Here is a 26,589-nt window from a genome sequence, read left to right on the forward strand (position 1 = left end):
TCTTCCATCCCCTCTCACCAGGTGTTCTCCTACTTTAATTACATAGAATTTCTTGTTTTAATGTTTCAATTTGTAAAGATCTCAAATCATCTTTTTGAATGTTTACTTTAAAATTCCTTCCCCAAAGGGAGGAATATGGGAATAGGAAAGACAGAATGAGTTGCACATAAGTTTCCTACGTTCTTTCCTATTTGATACACGACCAGTGTAAGCCCACATCATGTTAAACCACAAAAACGGGAGCCTAATTAGAATAAGTTATACTCAATGTATGTATAATATGTCAAAATACATTCTACTGTCATGTATATCTAAAAAGAACAAACTAATTTTTAAGAAAAATTCCTTTCCCAGCTACTTTTTTTTAAAGCTGGAAAATCTTCATCTCAAAAGATGATAAGGTATTAAACATTTTCCTAAATCCAAAAAAGAAGATCTAGTTAGCTCTTACTGTGCTTCACCAGAGGACAAATACGAACAATTGCTGTTAAAAAAAATGTCAGCTACACCACAATTCCTACATTCTTTATAGTTAACATAGGGCGCCTTTTCAAGGAGAAAGAAAACTCAGAATATCCCCACCCTCTCTAAGTTTGAAGCAAGGCAAGCTCTTCAGGACAGTTGTAAATCCGCTCTATCCTTCCACTACACCTGCATTCCAGCTCTGTTTTATTCTCAGCAATCTCTTTACACCCAAGAGGTGACTCATTTCAGTGGTAAATGAACAAGAATATGCCCAAGGTTTGAAATTTTTCAAATGAGAGTGTTAAATGAATGCACAAGATTATACTTAAAATACCTGTCACAACTCAGGTGGCATCTGTTTCAAGAGCACAAATAATCCAATATTTTGTCGTCTCATCATTCACGTCTCTTTGAGAGAAAACAGAGAGCAGAACAAGCTAGAAGCAAAACCAAATAAACAAATTTGGGTTTTAGACAAGGAGAACAAACCAGGCTATTTTAAAACCTGAAGATGTAATCACCTTCCTCGCTTGTGTGAAGTGCACATATTTTGACAAACTTTTAAAACCTTGCATTTTCTGGATTAACACAGTTGTCCAAATACCAGTTGATTTCAAGTGAGAATGTTAGTAGTGAGAATGGAGATGGCATAGCTACTGTACTATATATAAGCTATATGTAAAACACTACACATTTGCACACATATATACCCTCTACGAGTGAATTTTGTATAATTAAATTTGTATAATTAAAACAATCATATACTTTATGTTAGAGATTAGTTGGAGAATTTAACACAGATTTTAAAAACATAGGGTACATTTTTTTCCTCTTGTTTTTTTTCCTTTCTTTCTTTCTCTTTTTTCTATTTGTGCCTGCAAAACAAAATAGAAATGTAGATCCTCATGGTTGCCATGCAAGTTGCTGAGTTGCGTGGTTCTATATAATTCTATCACTCCCATACTCATATCAATATTTAGAAATTTGCTCGAGAGAGAGATTGATTTACCATATGTGGCGATAACAACCATTACAAACTCCCAATATTTCACAAACCATGATATAAATTGACTTTACTTCACACTCCTGGATGCCATTAGGCTCCTCCCCTACCAGGGAAATTGTTTCCATGGTAACTGAAAGGGAAAAAGCACAGGGAGGGGAAAAAAAGGCACAAAAAGCTAACGAAATGAGATATCTATGGAATAAACAAAATATGGGAAAGTGTTGGACGTCATAACACTTTTATTGCTTCTAGCCTCGCACACATCTCAAGATGCTAAGGCCACGCTGTCTGATAGATCAGACGAGAAGGGAAGACTGCGCCTGAGGTTGGGCTTGTTAAAATGGCCAACAATCTGCAGTGCTGCCTGCTATTTCCCAGCATAGATGATGCCTTGTAAATCGAGCTTGCCGAATCTTTCTATCATGACCAGCTCTGCTGAAACCATGTGGACATGGCCAGAATAATTCAGGGTACGGCAGGCAGATAGATTGGAAGCAGAGCTGCTCCCAGCAGCTCTGAATCACCCTTTTGTAAGGTAGCTGCAAATCCTTGTTTCAGCCACACACCGGAATTCTCCAGTGGGTGCAGGAGTATTAAGATCTATTCAGATCTGTTGGGGGCATCGAGAAAGCTCTTGAAGGAAACATTAGGTAGCACCTGCTTTTATCTTTTTTTCCTCATGTTGCTTAAGTAAAATATGCAGCTAAAGTAATTTAATTTTTATTAGATTCTGCATATATGTGGCTTTTAGAATGAACTCAGGGGAACACACATTACTTATAAACATATACTTTTTAATTAATTTTTCTTTGTAATTCAAAGTAGATGTCTAATGCATTCATGGAACGATATGGGCTCCCTCTGGGGGGCAATTTTAATACCTGCAATTCCCTAGCTTGTTAATCAAAGACTTTTTAGCCTTGTAGATAATTTATATCTGCTTAATGTTCAGAAGGTTGAAATTGCAGCTATATATGGGGGAAAAAATCCTTACCTATGACAAAATCAAAAAAGATGAAAACCTCATAGAAACTTACAGAAATGAGAAATACAGGAATATCCTTTATTTCTGAGTTTCTTTCTGTGAAAATAGTTGGTGGCTTTATGGGAAAAAAGTACTATTTCCCCCTCCCCCACCCAAGAAAACACAATGCAATTTCTTGGCTTCAAACGCAACAATGGCCAGAATTTTCCATCTCAGCTGTGTTTTATTTTGAAATAGTGCCTTTTGTGCTTTCTATGACAATATTATTGCCCAGAGTTACACAGGAGAGATTTCAGTGTTGTGGGGGTTCAGTTTGGGGTAAAGTTTGTTTTGCCAGCTCTATGCCTACACTTCTTTCTCTCCTGTTCTGTTTATGTGCCACCTTATCTTTAAGCTCAGGTTTCTGCTGCACATGGTCAAGTTTGCTGAGGAGAATATTTCCAACTGCACTCAGGGCAGTGGATTTACATGCAAAGTTATAGAAAAGAGGTGACAGAAGCCAGAGAAGGGAAGAACAGGACATCCTGTTCTCTCCATTTGTGTGCTTTTTCCATGGTGTGACCTGGCTCCTTTAGGTGTGCACCTGTTTTTGTGTTTGTTCACACTTACTTGGACACACACACACACACACACACACACACACACACACACACTTCCTTGTAGGTACATAGCTACATTTTAATTGAAAATGTCAGCTTTCCAATGAGGGCTGTGGAATACAAATCATGAACTCTTAGAGATGGAAAGAGGTTTCAGAATTTCCAGTCTCATCTCTCACACTGTGGTGGAATTCCCTTATAACAAGGCTGTATGGAAATAATTCAACCTGGGCTTAAATTCTCAGAGGAAGAAAAGCTCACTAATATACGAATCAACCTAAGGAATCATGGGACAGCTGAAATTATTAGAAAGGCCTCTTCTCTATCAACCTTGCATTTATCTTTTAACAAAGTCTTCTGACATTGTATTCTGAAACCAAATAACATAGGAATTTTTGCCCTTACATTTTGAAAGTTCCCAAACATGTTTGAAGACAATTGTTTCCCCTTTCTCAAGCTAAAAGACAAACAAACAAACAAACCCTTTGTCTTATTTCTTCTTCTCCTGATGGGAATTATAGAATTCTTTGTGGATGTCCTGAAACCAATGTAGCATCCAACTGCAGATAGTAGTTCAAGTATAGATATTATTTACATAGTCAAGAGTTCCATAGGTTCTGTATTTGTTCATTAGCACATTATGCTTTTGTTTGTATAGTCCAAGATCATTTTGCCTTATTTTTCCCAGCCAGGTCAGCCTGTTGGCTCACATTGAATTCCTAGTACCTGAAACCTTGTGCTGTTTGAAGTCTGGCTGATGCATTCTGCTCTCAGGCAGCCTGACTTTCTGAAGCTAACTGCAGATCATTGTGTTTACCCCTGCTATAATTTATCTCATAGATTCTAAGTCTTCCTTTTAGCCTGTCCATATCATTTTCAATCCTGGTTCTATTATTTTAGTATTTGCCATTAATCTTGGATTTTGAGTCAGTCACAAAGTTGGAAGGGATGTGATTTATGACTAGATCTAACTCCTCGGTAAAATTTTATACAGACCCAGATGAAGAAAGGATCTCTGGAATGCTACTAGAGACTTCTCATGGAATAATATGAATATATGCACTCTCTGGGGCAAATCCACCTAGCTGTGCTCTCAGAGAACATTTCAACACTGCCCATAATCAAGGATCTGGAATTAGACCAGAGACCCTGTACCTAATAGAAGAAAAAGTAGGCCCAAATCTTTATCATGTCAGATTAGGTCCTGACTTCCTTAACCAGACTCCTAACACACAAGAAATAAAATCAAGAATTAATAAATGGCATGGATTCAAAGTTAAAAGCTTCTTCTCAGCAAAGGAAACAATCAATAATGTTGAAAGAGTGCCCACAGAGTGGGACAACATCTTTACTACACGCACACCAGGATACATAAAGAATTTTTAAAAACTCCCACAACTCAATCAATAAATGGACTAATAAGCTGAACAGACATGTCTCAGAAGAAGATATATAATTGATCAATAAATATATGAAAAAATGTTCAACTTCTCTAGTAATTAGAAAAATGCAAATCAAAGCTACTCTAAGATTTCATCTCACTCCAGTCAGAATGGCAATTATCAAGAATACAAGTAATAATAAGTGTTGGTGAGGATGAGGAGAAAAAGGTATACTCATGCATTGCTGGTGGGACTGCAAATTGGTGCAGCCAATCTGGAAAGCAGTATGGAGATTCCTTAGAAAACTTGGATTGGAACTACCATTTGACCCAGCTACTCCACTTCTGGGTAATACCCAGAGGAATTAAAATCAGCATACCATAGTGACACAGCCACGTCAATGTTTAATAGCTAAACAATAGAACCAATCGAGATGCCCTTCAACTGATGAATGGATAAAGAAACTGTGGTGCATATACACAATGCCACATTACTCAGCATTAAAAGAAAATAAAATTATGGCATTTTTAGGTAAATAGATGGAGTTGGAGGATATCATGCTAAGTGAAGTAAACTATTCCCAGAGAAACAAAGGCTAACTGTTTTCCCTGATAAGTGGATCTTGACCCATAATGGCGGGGCGGGGGGTGGCGGGGAGAATGGAGGAACTTTGGGCAAAGGGGAGGTAGTGGTGAGGAGGGGTCACAGGGGTAGGAAAGATGGTGGAATGAGGTGAACACCATTGCCATAGGTACATGTATGACTGCACATGTAGTGTGACTCTACATTGTGTACAACCAGAGAAATGAAAAGTTGTGCTCTGTCTACAGTAAATTAAAATGCATTATGCTGTCATGTATAAATAATTAGAACAAATTTTAAAAAAACACTGCCCATAAATGGAAACTTTGGAGTTTTATGAATGGTTCTTGAAATTAAAGATTACCCTGTTTCTCATTTACTATTTTATGAATACATGAAAAGAAAAGGTCACATGATCAGTTTGATGTGATTTGTGTATCTTGTGTTGTTTCCATCATCCTTTTATTCAACACCCTTAAATTTAACAAGCATTTCTTTTTATTGTCATTTTTCTAGGTTACAAATTTTTCCTCCACAAAAATTATCTTCATAATTTTATCTGGGCATTGTTCCCACTCAGGAGACTTCTGCTAATGTAAGGCAATATCTTGCCAGATTCAGTCTTTCTGATCATCATAAAATACTGCCAGTCCCTTACCAAGAACCCAAGTTTCAGGCTTACACCTTGAAGTCCAAAGAAACAAATTCTATTACTTTACATCATCTCTTTGGCCAGCTTGAGAGTCCATCCAATGGGAATGAACCAATGACATCACCTATGATCTTAAGTCCCTTAAAACACTTTCAAAAAATATCTATATTACTTCTTTATGTGAATCTGCAGATTCAAGGAAGGGTCAGCCTATTTGGTGAGTTTGGATGAGTCCTCTGTCCTTGAGCATGTGACTCTCATTAGTGAAGAAGTCTTGTTGTTCATCTAGCCAGCTCATGATGTCTGGATATTTGTCCTAGTGCAGGAGGAACTCTTCTCTACTAGGAGAACAGCTCAAATGGGTTTATAGAGAAAAGAGTTGGATAAAAATAGCTTGGGATAAGATTGAATGCCAGAGGAACTGTGGGTGCAATTGAGCTGAGTGCTTATCATCCCTCCAAAATCATGCCCCAATACCATGGGTATTAACCAAAAGATCTCATAATGGGCCAAGAGGCTCAGACAGTCTCCCTAGGTCCATATTATGCCATATATGTCCACACTCAGGACCCTTATCTCATCTCTAAGTTATAATTTCCAATTTAATACTATTTTCCTTGTCTTGATCCCATCTAATTTACACACACACACACACACACACACACACACACACACACAGGAGGTTTCAGGTGTATCAGTTTTTGATGTTAACTTCACCCTTGAATTTATTGCTTAGCTCTGTGATGTGATACTTTGAGTGACCATTTTTATGCTATGGACATTTAAAAATCCTGCATCCTAGGGATGAAATGAGGATTAGTTGTGGAGCAATTATTACTTGATAAACATTTGTTCATATGGACATTTTCTTGGCTGGATCAGAAAATGCCCATGATACGAAAAATACTAATTGAAAAGGTCATTTCAAAACTTTTCTCCCAGCTCTATTAAGACTCTAACCCCCACTGCACTGAAGTAGGTCCCAGCAGAATACAAGGCCATTCCACATACCCCACCCCAGGCCTGGCCCTAGGATCCTTGAGTCAAGTAGAGGAGTTTAGAAAATGTGTGAAGCAGTGGAGCTAGTTTTGCAATCTGACAGCTCTTGGTTTCTTTGTTCTTATTACATGAAGGGGAGAAAACAAAACCTTTCTTTATGCCTTTCACCATCTCTTCAGCAGCCCATGCAAGAGTAGAATCTAGGGCAATCAGAACCCAGTAAAAATGATTTAAGGGATCATAAGTGTTCAAAAATGGAGCACAAAGATACAAATACAGTAGTAGGTGAAGTTGAGAGTGTGAAAATATTTTACCCATTTATATGGTTATTTTTGTATACAATGGCATTTGGGTGGCAAAAGAAAGGTGTAGGGTAGTTCCAGAAATTAGCGATGGATGATGGCAAGAGATTGGCTGTTCCTGTGAAGGATGACTGTGAGATTAAAAGGCATTGGGAAGTGGGACAATAAAAGGACATTTAATTCAGTTTCTGAGGAAAGTAGGAATATTCCCGTGTCTTGTCTGGACTTTCAGAGTTCTAATGTTGGGGTTCCCACCTTTAGGGTTGATATTCACAATAGCATAGTGATTGCACATCCCATAGAGATAGTTGGGAATGGAACCACCATTCGACCCAGCTATCCCTCTCCTCAGTCTATACCCAAAGGACTTAAAAACAGCATACTACAGGGACACGGCCACATCAATATTTATAGCAGCACAATTCACCATTGCTAAACTGTGGAACCAAATTAGATGCTCTTCAATAGATGAATGAATTTTAAAAATGTGGCATATATACACAATGGAATATTACTCAGCAATAAAAGAGAATAAAATCATGGCATTTGCAGGCAAATGGGTGGATTTAGAGAAGATAATGCTAAATGAAGTTAGCCAATTGCAAAAAACAAATGCCAGATGTTTTTGATATAAGGAGTCTGGGAGGAATAGATGAACTCTAGATAGGACAGAAGGGTTGAAGGAGAAGGGAGGGGGTATGGGGTTATTAATGATGGTGGAATGTGATGATCATTATTATACAAAGTACATGTATAAAGACATGAACTGGTGTGAATATACTGTGTATATAACCAGAGATATGAAAAACTGTGTTCTATATGTGTAATAAGAATTGTAATGCATTCTGCTGTCATATATTAATAAAAAATTACTAATAAGAAAAGTGAAAAAAAATCTTCTAAAAGATATTGTGTGAGATTTCTACTTGGTTCAAACTAAAGTAAGTGGCCAGAGAAATAAATGTATTCCTTGGTATTGTTACCTAAGCAATCACTGTGCATACCCTTTTAAAGAAAATAAAAAGTTATATAAAGAATCAATAGAAAACATTTATAAATCATTATTTATACCTAGAAGACTTGATATCACTGTGGATGATCTTAAAATTCATATTTGAACAGTGTGTGTACAAGCTTACATCAAAACCCATGCATATATCTATACACATGTTACTGAAAAAAAATATATATATACCAAATCACTACACATATGTATCAGCCAACGAAAGCTAATTGTACCAGAATATGCCACAAGACTGGATTCTACCTAAGTGATGATCAGTCATCAACCAACTTGATACAAAATACAATTTGACATAAGGCTAGTGCTTATTGAGCAATTACTATATGCTGGGAACTCAATTCAAGATACTTTATATGAAGTTATTTATTTAATTATCTAAAAATTCCTATGAGAAAGTGCTACATAAACCATCTTTAAAAAACCCTCAAACCAAGAGATATAAATTGATAATTATTTATTACATCTTGTGTAACTGGGCATGCAGAACTAAATGTCTCTCTAGTTTTTCCTGAGCTTACTAATTCAACTTCATTCAGCTGGAAAATTTGCTGAACTGGAAGGATTATGAGGCTCAATTATTTGACATGGGGCTTCACTTGATATGATTCTGGGCACCTTTACTCTATGGTACTTTTAAAGCAAACTCAGAATCTACAAGACCATTCAAACGGCACCATTTATAGTGTACTTGATTTATCTAGCAAGTCACAGAGTTCATCCAGATTCAGAGAGATTATCTTTTTACAAGAGGATCAGCAAAGTCACATGGCAGAGATCTGTGTATATTTGGAATGGCAGAATTTGTTATCTTTAGACAATCAACTAAAGTAGGTTTTATTGTAACCCCTATTTCCAGATGAGAAAACTCAAGGTCATAGCAAATGGAGTTGAGATCTGAAGCTCCCTGGCAATGAAACCACTATACCTTCAAAACAATATGAGATGTGGACAGTGAACCTGATAGTTAGGAATCCTAAAGATAAGCCACTTTCATATTTTCTACCTCTGCATTTGGATTAACACAATAAAAAGTAGAGTAGGAGATCCAAAGGGATTGAAGAAATCGTGTGGTATGTGTGTTATGTATGTGTACAAATAGTACAAATAGTCATGCATCACTTAACAATGTGGCTTCATTCTAAGAAATAGGCAATTAGGCTTTTTTATTATTGTTGTTCAAACATACAGTGCACTTACATCAACCTAGATGGTGGTATAGGTCAATCACTTGACGGGGCCTCATTGTAATCAAGAATTATGGTAAACACAATATGTATATGGTTGGTCACTGGAATTAACACAGCATATTGTTTCATAGCAAACATTTTTCCTTAAGTAGAAGCACTATGCTTTAAAATAATAATAATAAACATAATCTAGTAAATGCATAAGCCAGTGACACAGTCATTTATTTTCCAGTACAATGTGCTATAAATATTTGTATACTTTTACTGGAAGTGCAGTAGGTTTGTTTACACCAAATAACTACAGACACATGAATAATTTACACTATGTTTTGGTGTTACAATGGCTACAATGTCATTAGCTGGTAGGAATTTTTCAGCCCCATTCTATAATCTTATAAGACCACCATTGTATATGCAGTTCCTTTTTGACTGAAATATTGTTATATATTCTGTTTTCAGATTGAATCGGTCCCTGAAATTATATAAGCTTAAGTAAGTAAACTTGTCCATGTGTGCTTGTTTATGCAAAATGAGGTCACTGACACCTAACCCAGAGTGTCAGAGTGAGGATATATAATTAGAAATGAAAGTAATCAGTGCATTTAAGGCATTTTGACTTTTTTGTATCCATTTTTCATATCTCTAATTACCTAAGCAATAGTTATCCAAAGCCATAACAGATAAATTCTTTATTAAGAATTGTCATCATATCGGGGTTTTGACACTTAATAAATAAAACGATACTGTGGGAATGCATAGATTGAGATGAAATTTTTGTGAGTGCCCGGTTATCAGCAAAATAAACACTGGATATACTTTGCTGCTTTTGTATGCACTCCTTTAGTGGATTCTCTTTCTCTCCTTGGGTCACCTCAGCTCTCATTTCTATCATAAATAGTACAGAAGATCACCATCAATCTGCTGGCTTCCTCTGAAAGCCTTCCCCCTCAGATCTCACCGTCGGAGTGTTTATCTATAGCCATGTTTTGTGTTCTTCCTCCAGCAAAAATCCCACAGCCTGAATCTTTTTTTCACTATGATCCTTGGCTCAGTTCTTTGATATTTCATGGATGTACTGATGAAGAAACATATTAATTTTTCCAATTCAAAAAAGATAAGGTAGTTGAAGAAGATGATGGTAGTGAATCAAACTTCAGAATCAGGAATAGAATCTGAGTGGTAAATGGAAGATCATTTAAGTAGGTTAGACCCCATAGGAAAAGTTAAACTCTTCAAAAGAAAAAGCTGGGAACAGAGGAAGCCCTTCACTACCTTGTAGCACCTGAGGTCATGTGATGGTCTCCAAGGTCCCACTTGGGAGGGCTGCTGTCATGCCTGGGTCTCATCTCCTCTGTTCTCATATCACATGCCGGATTCTTTGACTTCTTGCTGGGTCTCTAGCACTCCAGGCATGCTCTACCTCTGAGTTTTTGCATTCTTCTTGTCTCTGCCTAGAATGCTCCCTTCCACCTGTCCTCATGACTGACTCCCCCTCTCTCTCAATCTCTCATGATTGCATCTGGCACCTTCTCAATAATACTTTCCCTGCCCATCCTTTTTAATACTGAAACCTGTAACTCACTGCACCCAGATCTGCTGAGCTCCTAACCCTAAATATTTTATACTTTTTCATAGAATTTATCACCTTGTCATATATTATGTAATTTGCTGTTTTGTTATGCATATTATTTATTTCCCTGCTGTGGGATTTATTGTCTAAGAGAGCATGGGTTTTTAACCTGTTGTAATCAATTGAAAAAAAAAAAAAAGTATGGTCTGTATTTTTTTTTTTTGTTTGTTCTTTCCTGTCGGTTTGACAGGACTGCCCTGAAAAAGTATCAGTGGCTGTGTTACTTAAACAGAAGTTTATTTTCTCACAGTTCTGGAGGCTGAAAATCCAAGATCAAAGTGCTGGAAAGTTTGGCTTCTCCTGAGCCTTCCCTCCTTGGCTTGCGGATGGCTGCCTTTCCATCATGTCCTCATATAGTCTATTCCCACAGAGAGGAACGAGGCCACTCTAATTGTTTAGCAAAACTTGACAGAACTTGTGAGAGAAAGAGAATGGTTATGGTTTTCTGCTGTTTCTTTTTCACAATTATGCATCGGACATGTTTTGAATTTTGCAAAAGCTTATTTTAAAGGGACTAATGGATGAGATTTGTTAAGACTTCTGCTTGGGGCTCCAAAAGACTAGCAAAGAAGCCTTACCAATGTACTATGATCCCCATCAAAAAAGCAAAATTCTAGTGTTTACCATTACATCTGCCAATAGCAGACTATTAATAAATATCTGCTGAGTGATTAAGTAACTCAAGGGTTAAAAAAGAAAGGTCATAAACCATGCAGAAAGTAACAAAGAAAATCGTTTTTCTTCCTGTCTCTAGTTTCATGACTCCATGCATCCAATAATTTCTTTCACTTTTTAAGCATCTGTACAGATGCCCAATCTATATGCTGAACCATCAATTTAAATAAGCCATACAAAAATGCCCACTCTGCAAACTGTGCCTGCCTTTGGCACACGTTCCATTTTAAAACTGGCATTACCAAAATAACGAATGTGGTTATTCAATTCTAGGGTCAGCAACTTGTTCTCTCAAATTCTAAATCCCAAGGCAAACAGCTCTGAGATGCTAGAATGAAGAGAGCTGAAAAGAAACTGCCAGTTCTTTTGTTGCCTTATTAAGTCTAGAGTATTCTATTTAATCATATCTTATTCTAGGAGAAATCAACTATTTGAAGAAAAATACATTCCTGGTATCTGAAAGCTGTCTTTCAATAAGGAGCAAAGATCAAAGAGGGTGTATTTTCTAATCTTTGAACATTAACAATGTTCCTTGTACTGCAAAATGGAATTACTCAGGCTGTTATGGAGACCCCTGTAGTTTTGAGCATAGAAGTAGAATGTTTTAATACAGCATATGAAATTAATTGTAACATATTCAATATCCCTCCCATAAATTGGAAAGAACAAGGTATTTGGTAATTATTTATTTTAAACATTTCACCAGGTGAATGAAGCTCTGTAATGAGTCCGAAACATTAAATGCTGATAAGATATCTTACCCAAGCTCAGCATTTTTAAAAAAATGTTTATAATTTTTGTTATAAGAAAATTGGACAGTTTTATCACCAGGCAATATTTGTTAACCAATGTCTGGGAAAGATCTGGGATAGATGACTGCTAGATCAGCATGTGGCCTGCCAAGAAAATAAAAGGACACTCATAGTCAGTGATTTTAATCTGTTGGTCAGTGCCCTGTTCAGAGTGCCAGATTTCTTTGATGAAAATACAGACAAAAAGGGTCAGAGCACACAGTGCTAAAGTGTCTAACTTCTGTTTCATGATTTGCAAAGAGTCGTCAGCGTAGAGCCTGGTGAATTTATTCTCTATATTTGAAAGATAGCACTTGGATTTATTACCTAAAGAGAACATTCTCATTATTTTTTTAATTTCCTCATCATTCCAGCAGGGTACCAATGCAAGTTTCATCTTTCCCCTTTTTCTGATGTCCCACATACTTCAGCCTTTTAATTGCAGGAAAATTTGCCCATAAATGCATTTACAGAAAATTGAGGTACACATATTGTATGGATGAAGGCAACGGTGTCATCTACATTTTCCATGAATCATCCATGCCCTTTGTTCTTGAACATGATAGAAAAATCTGTTTTCACTCTCAATTGGAAAGCCAGCATGGGTTAGACCAGATGGCTGTTGACCTTCAGGCAATAGAGAAAAGAAGAGATTCCCAACTGTTCTCATTACTCTGGGCAGTGACCTCCTTTGGAGTAACAGCCTCAAGAAATGGACACCTAGAAAACTCACTTTCTCCTTGAACACTTGGCTCTCTGCTGGTTGGTTGTTAAGAAGCTCTAGGTTGCCTAATTGCCATGGTGTGGATGCTAGTGTCAGTGTTACGTGTATTAGTCTTTATCCATTAAAGGCAAGCTGGTGGTGTTATAAGTGTCTTTTATGCCATTTTTTATTGGTGCATTGTAGTTTTATATAATGATGGGATTTTTTGTTACATGAATATACATGCATACTGTAAATCTCTTGCTAAGCAATAGAAGACATCTGAGTTCAGACATCTGAGAATGTTAGAAAAAAATTTTCATTTTATATCCCTGTGCATAGTGGACCCTAAATGCGCGCGCACACACACACACACACACACACACACACACACACACATCTGTTTGACTGAAAGCTTAAAAGATATATGTGTGCCAGTCATCATACCTTGCATTATACATAGAATATTTGCAGAAAACATATCATACTGAAACCTCACACTTGCAGACATTATTTCCTTGCATTTTGCAACAATGCCAGTGAAGTAGATTCTGTTATTATAATCTTTTTTTCTAGATGAAGAATTTGGTATTACATAAACTAGTGAGTGGAAGAAACGTGTTATCAAGTCTGTCTGTGCAACTCTAATAAGAAAACTTGCAATATTCTACTGCTTCCCTCTTTGTTACTATGGGGAGATGGCTAAAATAGGGTTAAAATTATATCTAAACATCATGGGATAGTTTCCCTGCAAATTTTCTTCAAAAGCTCATTCCTATTTATTTTTTTTTTATTTATTTAGATACTTGAAAGCAACAAAAGGTTATATGTAAGATACATTGTATAAGCATACTTGCTAAAAATTGAAAAAGTTGGAGAATGGTTAATGGAGGTTGGAAAATAATATTTTGTCTCATTTTTTTTTTTTCTATCAGGTTGCCTTTTAGATCTGATCAGATCTGACATCTCCCCCCAGGATGTCTGAATGTGCAGGGTTATCAGTCCTCTGTCTAGCTCCTATTGTCTAGTCCAAGAAAAGCTGGCATCTTGCTAGACTGGGTCTCTAGGTCTCTGGACTGCATATATTAAATCAATAAAACTGAAAGAATTAGGTCATTGGAACAAGTGTGTCCATTTATTGGGCCATAGATGAAGAGAAATGTCACATGTGCCCTTCATTATGGAATATATCTGAATCCAGTATTCACAAAAGGACACTCCCTTGCCCACTTTGTCATACAAATATAGCTTCTTCACAAGACCACACTCATGCACAGGATAGCAATAAGTAGAATTTTGTGAGGTTTTTTTTTTTCATACTGATCTTAAAACAGTTCACTTTCTTTATATTTTAGTGCCATAATCCTGTCATCTGGCTCAGTGAAACTAACCATCCCTTGGTAGGTAGAGCCCAGTGGAATGACTCCTTTGTGAACAGAGGGGGAAATCCCAGGATACCAGGGCTCAGAAGGAATGAAGGAGGGGAACTGTTGCTTCTCATCAATCACTGTGCACATTTGATTCACTGTGACCTTTCAGAAAGTGAGCTTCAAGCCACAGTGGGTAAACATGTCCACTTTATCCTCATCCTACCTGGCCTTCAGGTGCTCCTCAGCTGAACCTTTGCATAGAGCTGGGAACTTTCCTCTGAGCTATGACTTGTTTCCTGACTCACCACTTATCCATTCTAAGTGTATGTGCTATTAAGTACTTACCAGTTAAAAAGAAGGATTTTTATCTATTTTGCTACACATTCAGAAGAAAACCATTATAAATCTTAAAGGCTGTACTTTTTTATCCTAAGGAAACATGTAATTGGGCAGAGGTTATTTACTGGGTGCTTTTGAAAAGACCAAATAATAGCTTTCGACATATCCTGCATTAAGTAGCATCAAAATGATGCATGAAAATAGTATCTGACAATGACCCAGTAACGATGTGTGTACAGGGGTATAGCACTTTAATGTATCTGCCTGTATTTTAGACTCCATTCACAAAATTGTTCTGATTTTACTTAGGGATATTTTTGCTTGAATTTATAGATATTATTTGGCACAGACCTAGTCATTTTATACCCATCACTTTAAAGCTAACATAATTGATATGAAGCCACATTGAATTTTGAAGGAAATTAAACAATCAGCAATCTGAGGTACCAAAATAAATCCATTTTTTAAAGTATACTCCATGTTGCATTGTTAAGAAAACTCACTTAACTATCCATACATCTCACATTCTCATTCCTACAGATGCTTAAAGATAGGATTCTTCTTCTTTTGAATTAAGAATTTTTTGCAATAGTGGCTTTTTTGGGGAGGCAGGGTAGGGGAGAATGCCCTCTGCTCTCTTTTCTGACTATAATCCAATCAAGACTTTACTTGACTAAAGGAAATAATATTCAAGCACCAATTCTTACATGTTGGTTTCTCAGCTACTTGGGATTATGAGGATTGTGAGGCTCATCCAGGACAGTTTGAGAAACTGCTGCTATCAATTAGTGATGTCCGCTTCAGGAGCACAAGTGAAAAATTGGATCATACATGCCATATATTTGGCATCTATTATTTTTTAGGTAAATTTTCTTTTATTTATATATGGCAGCAGGATGCATTACAATTCATATTACACGTATAGAGCACAATTTTCATATCTCTGATTGTATACATAGTATATTCACACCAATTTGTGTCTTCATACATGTACTTTGGATAGTAATGATCATCACGTTCCACCATCATTAATTACCCCATGCCCCCTCACTTCCCCTCCGACCCCTCTGCCCTATCTAGAGTTCATCTATTCCTCCCATGCTCCCTCTCCCTATCCCACTATGAATCAGCCTCTCTCTCTCTCTCTCTCTCTCTCTCTCTCTCTCTCTCTATATATATATATATATATATATATATATATATATATATTCAGCATTTGTTTTGGGGGGATTAAATAAATTCACTTAGCATTATCTTCTCTAACTCCATCCATTTACCTGCAAATGCTATGATTTTATTCTTTTTATTGCTGAGTGATATTCCATTGTGTAAATATGCCACATATTTTTTATCCATTCATCTATTGAAGGGTATCTAGGTTGGTTCCATAGTTTAGCTATTGTGAATTGTGCTGCTATACACGTTGATGTGGCTGTGTTCCTGTAATATTATGTTTTTTTTTTTAAAGGGAGAGAGAGAGAGAAGAGAGAGAGAATTTTTAATATTTATTTTTCAGTTTTCGGTGGACACATCATCTTTATTTTTTATTTTATTTGTTTCTTAGCATCGAACCCAGCGCCCCGCACATGCCATGCGAGTGCGTTACCACTTGAGCCACATCCCCAGCCCTAATATTATGTTTTTAAGTCCTTTGGGTATAGACCAAGGAGAGGGAGAGCTGGGTCAAATGGTGGTTGCATTCCCAATTTTCCAAGAAATCTCCATACTGCTTTCTGTATTGGCTGACTGCCCCAATTTGCAGTCCCACCAGCAGTGTATGAGTGTACCTTTTCCCCCACATCCTCGCCAACACTTATTGTTGTTTGTATGCATAATAATAGCTGCCATTCTGACTGGAGTGAGATGAAATCTTAGAGTGGTTTTGATTTGCATTTCTCTAATTGCTAGTGTTGATGTACATTTTTTCATGTATTTGTTGATTGATTGTATATCATCTTCTGAGAAGTGTCTGTTCAGGTCGTTGGCCCATTTATTAATTGAGTTTTGTTTTTGTTTTTGTCTTGGTGTTTAGCTTTTTGAGTTATTTATATACCCTAGAGATTAGTGCATCTATTCTTTAAGGTTTTTCTTAAATACAATCACTTTTATCAAAATGGTTGTATACTATGAGAAATGTTTGTGTTTCTTGAATATTGGGTTTTGAGGATATTTCATTTTATTTTTGTTATATGGGGAAAAATATAAGACAAGACAAATCTCATCACATCTCATTGGCTTGATATTGCTAAGTAACATTTGTATTGTATTTTAGAAGTTACAGAGGACTTTACTGAGACATAAACTCACATCCGAACACTGTAAAGTATTATATGAACCCGTATCTATGTGTGGACTAAGGCATGAAGTGTTGCAGTAGCTTTTCCCCAGTCACACCCAGGGTGAACATGCATGCCCCACCTGTGGTGCACTGAAGTTATGGAGTCTCAAGAGGGGTGTTGAGATCATTTGGATCTGGAATGTGTCCCAGAAACCCAAATCTTAGAAGTTTGGTCTCCAGTGTGGCATTATAAGGTGGTGGAAACTTCAAGAGGAGGGGGTCAAGGGAAAGTTTTAGGTTTTTGTCGGGTATGTCCTTGCAGGAAATTGTGACACTGGCTCTTTTCTCTTGCTTTTCTCTTCTTTAGTCATGAGGTGAGTGGTTTCGCTCCTCTGTATGTTCCTCCATGCTCTGCTGCCTCACCACAGGCCTCAAAGCAACAGTACCTACTGAAGCCATGAATCAACATGAACCTTTTCTCTTCATAAGTTGGTATCTCAAGTATTTGTCACAGTATCAGAATGCTGACAGTGCAATATATTCCCTTATCACAAGGGTTCTGAAATATATCGGAAAGGATGCTTGCTATACTATCCATAGGATAGTTGATACCTAATTTTCCCATCTAAATCAAACTTTTTATAGTTCCATTGTTAAAAGCAACAACAACAACAAAAGCACAACAGAAAGCGTAATTTCCCACATCTGTCCTTTGTTCTAAAACATCCCCTCCCTTATTTTTGTCATCTAGCTATCTTCTACCGAGCTTTTAAGACAACTCAGCTTCAACCCCTTTGGAATGTCTTACTTGCTCCTTCTAGAAACAGGAATAAGATTTCTATCTTCTACACATTGATAATCCAAGGAATATTCTACCACCACCCTGAATCAGGAAGTATTGACTTCTATCTATCATCTTCTTAGTGTTCTTCTGGGAGAAACAATAAAGGAGGTTTTTAATTTTATTTTTTTAATTTCCAGAACATTTGTTGGGCCATGTGAGATCACCAGACCTTAAAATGCACAAAGAAATGCTTGATGTTCTTCTCTCTTTCTCCTAAAAATGCCCGTTATCCTATATCCTTGTGGTAAATAAAACCTAGAACAACCCAGTTCCTGGGGGTGGGGAGGTACTGGGATACCACTTCCTTCTGTACCATGAAGTTGGATGGGTTATTTGTCACAAAGCTCTTTCCATTCTCTTTCTTTACTCTCCACTTGCTTCTTCTCTGTTTCCAGACATTGGCTCTAAAATTCAGGATATGGATCTAAGAGAGTTCTTTTTTTCAGCATTCCCACTTAAATTTTGAGACCCAAGAAACACTCACCAATAAAATTTTAATTGGAACTCTTTGAAAAACAATTAGTTACATATAGTACAAAATAATAATAATAATAATAATAGTAGTAGTAGTAGTAGTAGTAATAACAATAACAACAACAACTTGATATTTAATTCTGCTAATGTTTCCTGTGGAGATAATTTTGTTAAAGAATTATTGACATGGAAGAGTCTGGCTATCCTTGATTCCTTGACTTTAACAGTATCCAAAAGAAGTTAATTGCCATCCTTGTAATATTCCCTATACACGTTTCTACTGTTATATTTACCAGTCATAAAAATATAAATTACAATATATAAAATATAAATTCTATATTAAGTAGAATTTGCAACTCTAAACTCACTAAATGCATATATATGTAACATATATATGCATATATATGTATATATAAATGTGTGTGATATGTGTATTTTTTAAAATATAGGAGTTCAGTCATTCTATTTGATTTATTTCATTTTTTAATTCAATGATCTTCTCCATGCTACCTATATCAAAACAAGTTAAATTCATATCAAAGTCTTTGCGTCCATTTGCTGAAATGTATAAATATATTTCCCCTGTAGTTTGGAGACAGTGAGATAATAATCTCAGTTTTGTGGTAGGGTGCTATGAACAACCCCTTTTAGGTCCTCTCAGACCTTCTGGGTTATTGTTATTATTACTAAGATGTGTAGTAAAACAAGGGTGCCCACATAAAAGCCAAGGGCCAGGATATCAAATCCTCCCCATCATTATCTTTTTCCTACAGTTAAATTTCCTCAAAATTCATCTCTTTGCAAAAAAAAATTAACTAGGACAGATGGAGTTCACCTTTACCCTGCTTGTTTGCAGATTATTTTTAAATGACTAGAAAAGCAAGGAAGAGCAATATTGTAAGGCATATATCAAGATTGAGAACATTTAAGTGTCTGTGCTAATACATGGCAAATATAGTTCACTATAGGTAAATGCAAAATAATGAGCTTTTGAGTAAAGAATATAAAATTGGAAATATCTGCCTAATTGAAAGGTGCTGCAGCATACCGATTAGAAACACATTTGAGAAGTTGCTGCAAAATTGTATCCATTTAGCCTTTAGCCCAACATGGAATTGCAGAGAGAGGAGTTAAATTACTAAAAACAAAGTATTTTAAATCAAAGGCAGAATTACTGTTATAAAAAGTAAGTATACACTTGCCAGTAGAAAACACAGAGCATGGGCCACTTTGTTTTTAAATCAAGGTATCAAAATAGAAAAAAATGAGCCAACTGCTGGGTCCAAAATGACTCTGAAGTTCAAAACAAGTTCTATGAAATTGAAAGATTGAATTATCTGTAGAATAACAAAATAATTATACTAGAAACAAACTGGAAAGTAAAGAAACTCAATATTACAATAATGGGAAAAGAGAAAAGAACTACAAAATGTGGTTCGCAAAGTTACATAAATATGATTGTGTTTCAAAAATCCCTTGAAGCAAGATAATCAGTGAAATAAAGATACAATTAAATATTTTACAAGCCAAAAGGATTACAGAATGCAGAATGAAACAAATTAGACCATATTAAGAAAATTCATTAATCCAAATTAATTATTAGTTTTTTTAGCTTTTGAAATGACACTGATATATTTTGGATTAATTCCATAGATGAAGTTGGCTATCTTGCTGACTCCAAAACTACTAAAAATGTGAATAGAGATTTATTAAGAAAATTTTTAGCCATAGTATAAATGTGCTGCCCCTAATTTAGAGCTGGAAATACTGAAATTTCTACTTTATTTGTATCCAAATAAGTAAAATATGAGTTCTGTAAGACTTTTGTTCCAAAAAGAAAAAGCTGGACATCCTAATATATAATCAGAAGCATTGGGGAAAAAAATTGGTTTTTGATAACCAAAAACCAAAAACTTCCCTAGCAAAAATATGTCATCAAAGTTCCATTTTTGTGTCAGATATTAATTTTTTTGTTATGTTTTGTTTTACTTTCAGAAAAAGTATGAGTGTCTAAATGCATATTTTTTAAAGAGAGAGAGAGAATTTTTAAAAAATTTTTATTTTTCAGTTTTCGGCGGACACAACATCTTTGTTTGTATGTGGTGCTGAGGATAGAACCTGGACCACATGCATGCCAGGCGAGCGCGCTACCACTTGAGCCATATCCCCAGCCCCTGAATGCATATTTTTATAAGAAAAAAATGCTCACAAATCTTTGCGAAGAACTAAGACAGTTTTTTTTTCATTTTCTGATTATGATTTACTAATATTTGATTTGAAACCTTATTTGCCCTTTAATCTGCACATATGGTTTAAAATATTTCATATTTATCACATCTATGTAACCATTAGCACACTACTAAATTTCAGCTTTTCCAAAACACTTCCCACAATTTTAATCAGACCTACTTCATTGTTGTTACCAATTTCTTGATAAATTTATTGTTTGGATCCATGATGTCCATTATGTTTGAGATCAGAAATTTCCACAACATCATAGTGTGGACATGAAGAAGTAACCCCTCAACATACGCCTGCAGACTTGGCATGAGAAAAGAGAGCTCAATATGCCTGGATACTTGAGGAAAATGACACCATCAATTTTATTTACATTGACTCAATGATTTTTCATCCCAGCATCTGTTTGGATTTCTAAACTGTACCCCTAGAAGTCCACAAAATGGAAAATCCCAATTCAGATCATCAATGGTGGGGCAGCTTTCCTGTCCTCAGCTACAGAGGTTATTATGGTTTTCTCAGTCCAATCAACATTCCTTAGGAGGAGAACCTGGGGCTTCTCATCTGCCTTGTATGCCTGTGGGTTGATACTCAGAAATGTCATTGGCCTGGATAACCTACACAAACTGGCCATGATTGCTAAGAGCCACAGCCAAGTAATATGATGCATGGCATTTTTGGTTGAAAGGTGACGCCAGCTAGCCATTGAGATGATATGATTATGTTAAGATTTGCATTCATATGGATATTGGACTCCTGCTGTTCACCTTGGCCTGCTATGGGACTCCTGGAGAGTTCCCATTGGTTGGGGAAGTGCGGTAGGAGGGAATTCCGGGGGAGGAGCTTGTTCTGGGGTGCCTGGAGAACGCTGCGTGGGTCAATCAGGATTGTTCCTGGGGGCATACGGGGTATTGGCGGCATTTTCAAATAATAAAGTTTGTTCCTGCTCGAGTGGCTCGTGATTTTGTGTCTAGCCAGACTGCGGCACATGATATTGCTGTGTAGAACTGAATAAAAAGTCCCAGCACTCATGAATATGTTTTCAATTTGCCCTTTAAAATCCATATGTTCAGAGTGTGGGCTGGAAATGAAGTACGAAAAAGAGGGAAGGGCATTTACAGAGCATCTCCCTTGGCTTTTCAGACTGAATCCTGAAACAGCTGCCCAATGGCGGTTTATGTTTATTATCTCTCTGAGCTTCTTAATCCTCCCAACATCTCTATTACCTGCAATGGATAAATGGGTGAATATTGAGAAAAGGAATCATCTGTCCCCAAAAAGCTATATTCATCTCCTCATGGCTTCATCATGGCCACTTGATATTTTGTTTGACTTAGGAGTGGGCTAGTAAGTGCCTTGAGGAAGATGAAGAAATAAGAAAATGATCTATTATGCCTTATGCCGTCAAAAGTAAAGACTGGCAGGTAACTTCACTCCTCCCACCTCCAAATACATAATCTTGACTAACTCTCATGGCCCCTCCCTAACCTAGTACATAAGTGTAAAAGACTCCCACCAATTTATCTGCTGAAAGTTTTGTAATTCCTTTCTACAAAGAGCACATTGTATTCAGTCTCTAAAATTTCAAATGGTTAACTAAGAACTTGGTAAATCCAGCCTGGTCAATATGTGTCTCTTCCAGAAGCTTATCCCAACTTTTTGTTTGGTTAATGTCCATTGCTTTAATTTATTCATTCAGAAAATATCTTCCCAGCTCTCTATTTAGCTTCTGATATTATTTTTCAGAAGAAGAGTCTGTAAAGGGGATAAGGTTCCTGCAAGTATGACATTTATGCTCTGTTAGATGAGATGACTAATAAATATGAGAAAGATAAATCTGCATCCTCCAGATAAGCATGTTATTATGGGAATGTAGCTGAATGGAGCTAACTCAAACAGAAAAGGGTCAGGAAAAAAAACTTTCAGGAGCTCTGATGGTTGAGAAAGTGGGGTTGGTAGAGGGAGAAGTGTGTGTCAAGGAACAAAGCTGTGGGTAAGTTGCTGGCATGTTATTATGATTGAAGAAATCTTAATAGAATCCCAAGAGAAGATGAAAGAAGAGGAGAAGACAGGAGTCCTGATATGAAATATGAATTTTATCCTGAAGGCAGTGGAGAGTCATTGAAGGATTTAAAAGGGGAGATACATTTGATGGAGCTCATCTGACAGCAATGTAGAGAAGGAGTTGGAAGAAGGGAGACCTCATACATTAAGGAGTAACTGACATCGTGATAGTATTAGAAACTCACAGTCACCATTGAATCTGAACATTTTTTGTAAGCTGGAAAGAAAAGGAGATTTCCCGGTCCTTTTTAGAACTGAGTTATCAATTTTATACTTATCTGGTTATACTTCATGTCAGAGCTTTCCTCCGTGTCAAATGTTGATTCAAAGTTAGAATACGTGCTGACTTGTGAATTTCCTTGTGTTAGATCCAGCGGTATTTATATGTTTACCAAAAAGAAAATGTGTGTTACCTTTGAAGACAAAGTCTGACTTGTAATTAGAGACAAAAAGCACCAAGGTATAAAAAAGAAGAAATCTGAGGGGAAGTTTCTTTTGTATTTTATACATATCAAACAAGATATTGGCATACAATTGCACATTTTAAAAAATATGTAGTGGCTCTAAATACCATTCTATCAGAATTTGATAAGAAATAAAATGTTTTAATCTGTTACAAAGCCCAGACACTGCAATGTATTGTGTTCCTTGTTCTTTAGGTTAAATTTTATCATTTGTAAATGGAAATATGGTCTTTGCATGGTCTGATATTTTAGACCAAATTCATTAAAGTAATGTCTGATGAAATGAGTTATCTATATTTTGCAGATTAGCAGCTAAGATTCAGAAAGATTAAATGGTTTTCCAAGGGTAAAATGACAAGGAAATAGTAAATCTGATTCTCCAGTCTATGTGCTTTCCTCAGCCTGGAACAGATTTTTTTTGTGTGTGTGAGGTGTTTTGTAGTTTACAAAATGTCTCCACATATGTTTTTCTTATTTAACCCATTTTGTAGATGGGAAAACTAACTAAAACAGCTATGAAGCCTTCAGTCATTTGGATGTAGGTAGTAGACTAGGTAGTCCTAGGCACACCACTAAAACCCCATCTTTAGAATACAAATTTTGCCTTCTCTTATTTATATTCTGTCCCTCTGGAATATGTCCTAATGTGGATAGTCAATGAGGAGCCCTCTGGTATTAAACTTTACAGCAAAATGATTCTTGCAACATCAAAAGCTGACAAGAAATTTGAGAAGGATCTCCCAGTAATTTTTGTTTTATATAAACAATCAGAGCTCCATATACATATGTGAATTCACACAGAGACATACACATACATCATTTATACATTTGGTTATTCCTATTCCTAATCTAGAGATGACATGAAGTAATATTTCTATAAATGCTGCTAGGTAACATAACTGTAAACAAAATACTTGACCAGAACAACTTAGAGGAGGATATGTTTATTTTGAGCTCATGATTTCAGAGGTTGGGTCCATGGTCAGACAATAAGGCCTGGACCCCAGGTAAGGTGAAGCATCACAACAGGACACCCAGCTCATGGCAGCTGGGAAGAAGAGAGAGAGAGAAGAAGAAGAAGGAGAAGGAGAAGGAGAAGGAGAAGGAGAAGGAGAAGGAGAAGGAGAAGGAGAAGGAGGCAGAGAGACAAAATAAAATCCCCATGGGCACACCGCCAGGGCCCACCTCTGACAGCCATACTGTACCTGCCTACAGTTACCACTTGGTCATTTCAAATTATTAATGTATCAAATGAATTAATCCATTGTTTAAGTTATAGCTCTCATAATCTAATTATTTCACTTCCTGTATTAACACAGGAGCTTTTGGTGGACTTCTCATATCCAAACCATAACAGGAAATTAAGTATATTCAGAAAAAGGAGGTCTTTGACCTCATTGGTGGATTAATTTATTGATAACTGAATGGACACAGAAATGTTGGAAACTGTAGGCAGGTGGGTCATGATTGGAGGAAGTAGGTCATGGGGAGTGTGCCATTGGGACTGTATTCTGTCCCTGATGCATCTCTCTCTCTCTCTCTCTCTCCACTTCACAGATGCCATAAACTGACCAGCTATCCTCCATCTTTCCCTTCTGCCATGATGTTCTGCTTCACCTCAGGACCAAAGCAATGGAGCTGGCCAACCACAGGCTGAAACCATGAACAAAAATAATCTCTTCCTTATTTAAGTTCATGTCTGGTATTTTGGCCACAGCAATTAAAAACTAACTTTTCTCCTTCTGTGATTTATTCTTGAGAATTGCTTTCCTAACATAAATTGTTTCCTTATGTGAATTGTTAATGAAGAGCCCTCTGGTATTAAACTCTACAGAAAAATTAATCTTGAAACATCAAAAACTGACAGAATATTCGAGAAGCATCTCCCAGTAGTTTTTATTTTGCAAAAGCAAGTAGGGTTCCATATACATATGTGAATTTACACATAGAGACATATATACATATATTGTGTATATATTTGGTTATTCCTACCCCAAATCTAGAGATGTAAAGAACCAAGAATTCCATAAACACTGTTAGGTAACTATCTCCTTCACACATAAACTATGCAGCACTTAGAAATAAAAGTCTTAATTTTTATGTTTTTTCCCTAATGACTAAATGAATTTAATAAACCACTCTTAAGTACTTAGAATGAATACATTTTTCTAGTGAACATTAATGGGAAAAATGTATGCCAACTTGAAATGATAATGGAAAAACAAAAATTGTAGCAATTGAAGTTATTGACTATTGCTTCCCTAGTAACTTCATCAGTTTAGAAAATCTATAATATATTTTTTAAAAGGAAGCCAGGAACAGTGGTACATGCCAGTAATCCCAGGAGTTGGGAGCCTAAAGCAAAAAGTTTGCAGGTTTGAGATGACCCTCAGCAATTCAGAGAGAACACTTATCTCGAAATAAAATATAAAAAGAACTAGATATGTAACTTAGTGGTAAAGCACCCTTAGGTACAAACCCCAGTAGAAAGAAAGAAAGAAAGAAAGAAAGAAAGAAAGAAAGAAAGAAAGAAAGAAAGAAAGAAAGAAAGAAAGAAAGAAAGAAAGAGAAAAGGAGGAGAAGAAAAAGAAGAAGCATGTGAGCTCTAGTACTGTTTCTGTCCCTGATTAAGTTGTGACCTTAGGCTTATCCCTCTCCTGCATTTTATCTATTAGAAGATGATAATTTTTTTCCACTTTCCCTCATGAGTTGTTTTGATAAATGGTATATACAAAACATGTTTTGAAAACTATCCAATGCTATCACATAGTGGCTATTATTGCTGTTGTGTATTTATTTGGACTGAACTACTTTATGCTCAGTGTGACTTTTAAAAGGAATAAAACTTTGAAAATGCAGAGTGTTTTATCACGCTGATAGTGACCATGACTCAAGCATGTAGGTGCATTAATTCAATAGCAGAGATAAGCCATGTAAAAATTAATAAGAATAAACAACCTCTTGAATTTCACATTAACATATGGAAAATATGTTTATGCCACACATGTAGTGTCCCTTGCCTTATGGTTCCTTACATTCTCAATTCTAAAGACTTTCAACTCTACTAAATTTGATCCAGCACATTCCCAGTATTGAATCAAGACCACAGTCCAGCTTAATGGCCACATGTAAACATGACTATACCTATTGTCACACAGACTGATGACATCAACAAATTACAATTTCTAACCTTAGTGGTTCATTGAATGAACCAAGACAATTCTCAAGACTCTGGAGCTGATGGAACCTCCTTTTATGGTCACAATGTATTACTTTACTATAACATTTGTCACATTATGATTGATAAGGATACCAGATTTTTGCACACTACTTCTCTGCTTATAGCAAAGCTTCATTTCCAAAGTGGCTATCTCCATGTGCCTCAAATAATTGCTACAAACCTTGATCCATGTCAGTCTTCCAAAAATTCTCATTGTCCTCTGGTTTCCCAGACTCTGTCTTTGGGTCTGGCTACTACTCTGTCTGCCTAATTCTATAGATTAACTGTTGAATGCCTTTTACGTTTAGCAAGACAG

The sequence above is a fragment of the Spermophilus citellus genome (assembly GCF_964194105.1).
Source record: "Spermophilus citellus genome assembly, chromosome: 14".
Lineage (NCBI taxonomy): Eukaryota > Metazoa > Chordata > Mammalia > Rodentia > Sciuridae > Spermophilus > Spermophilus citellus.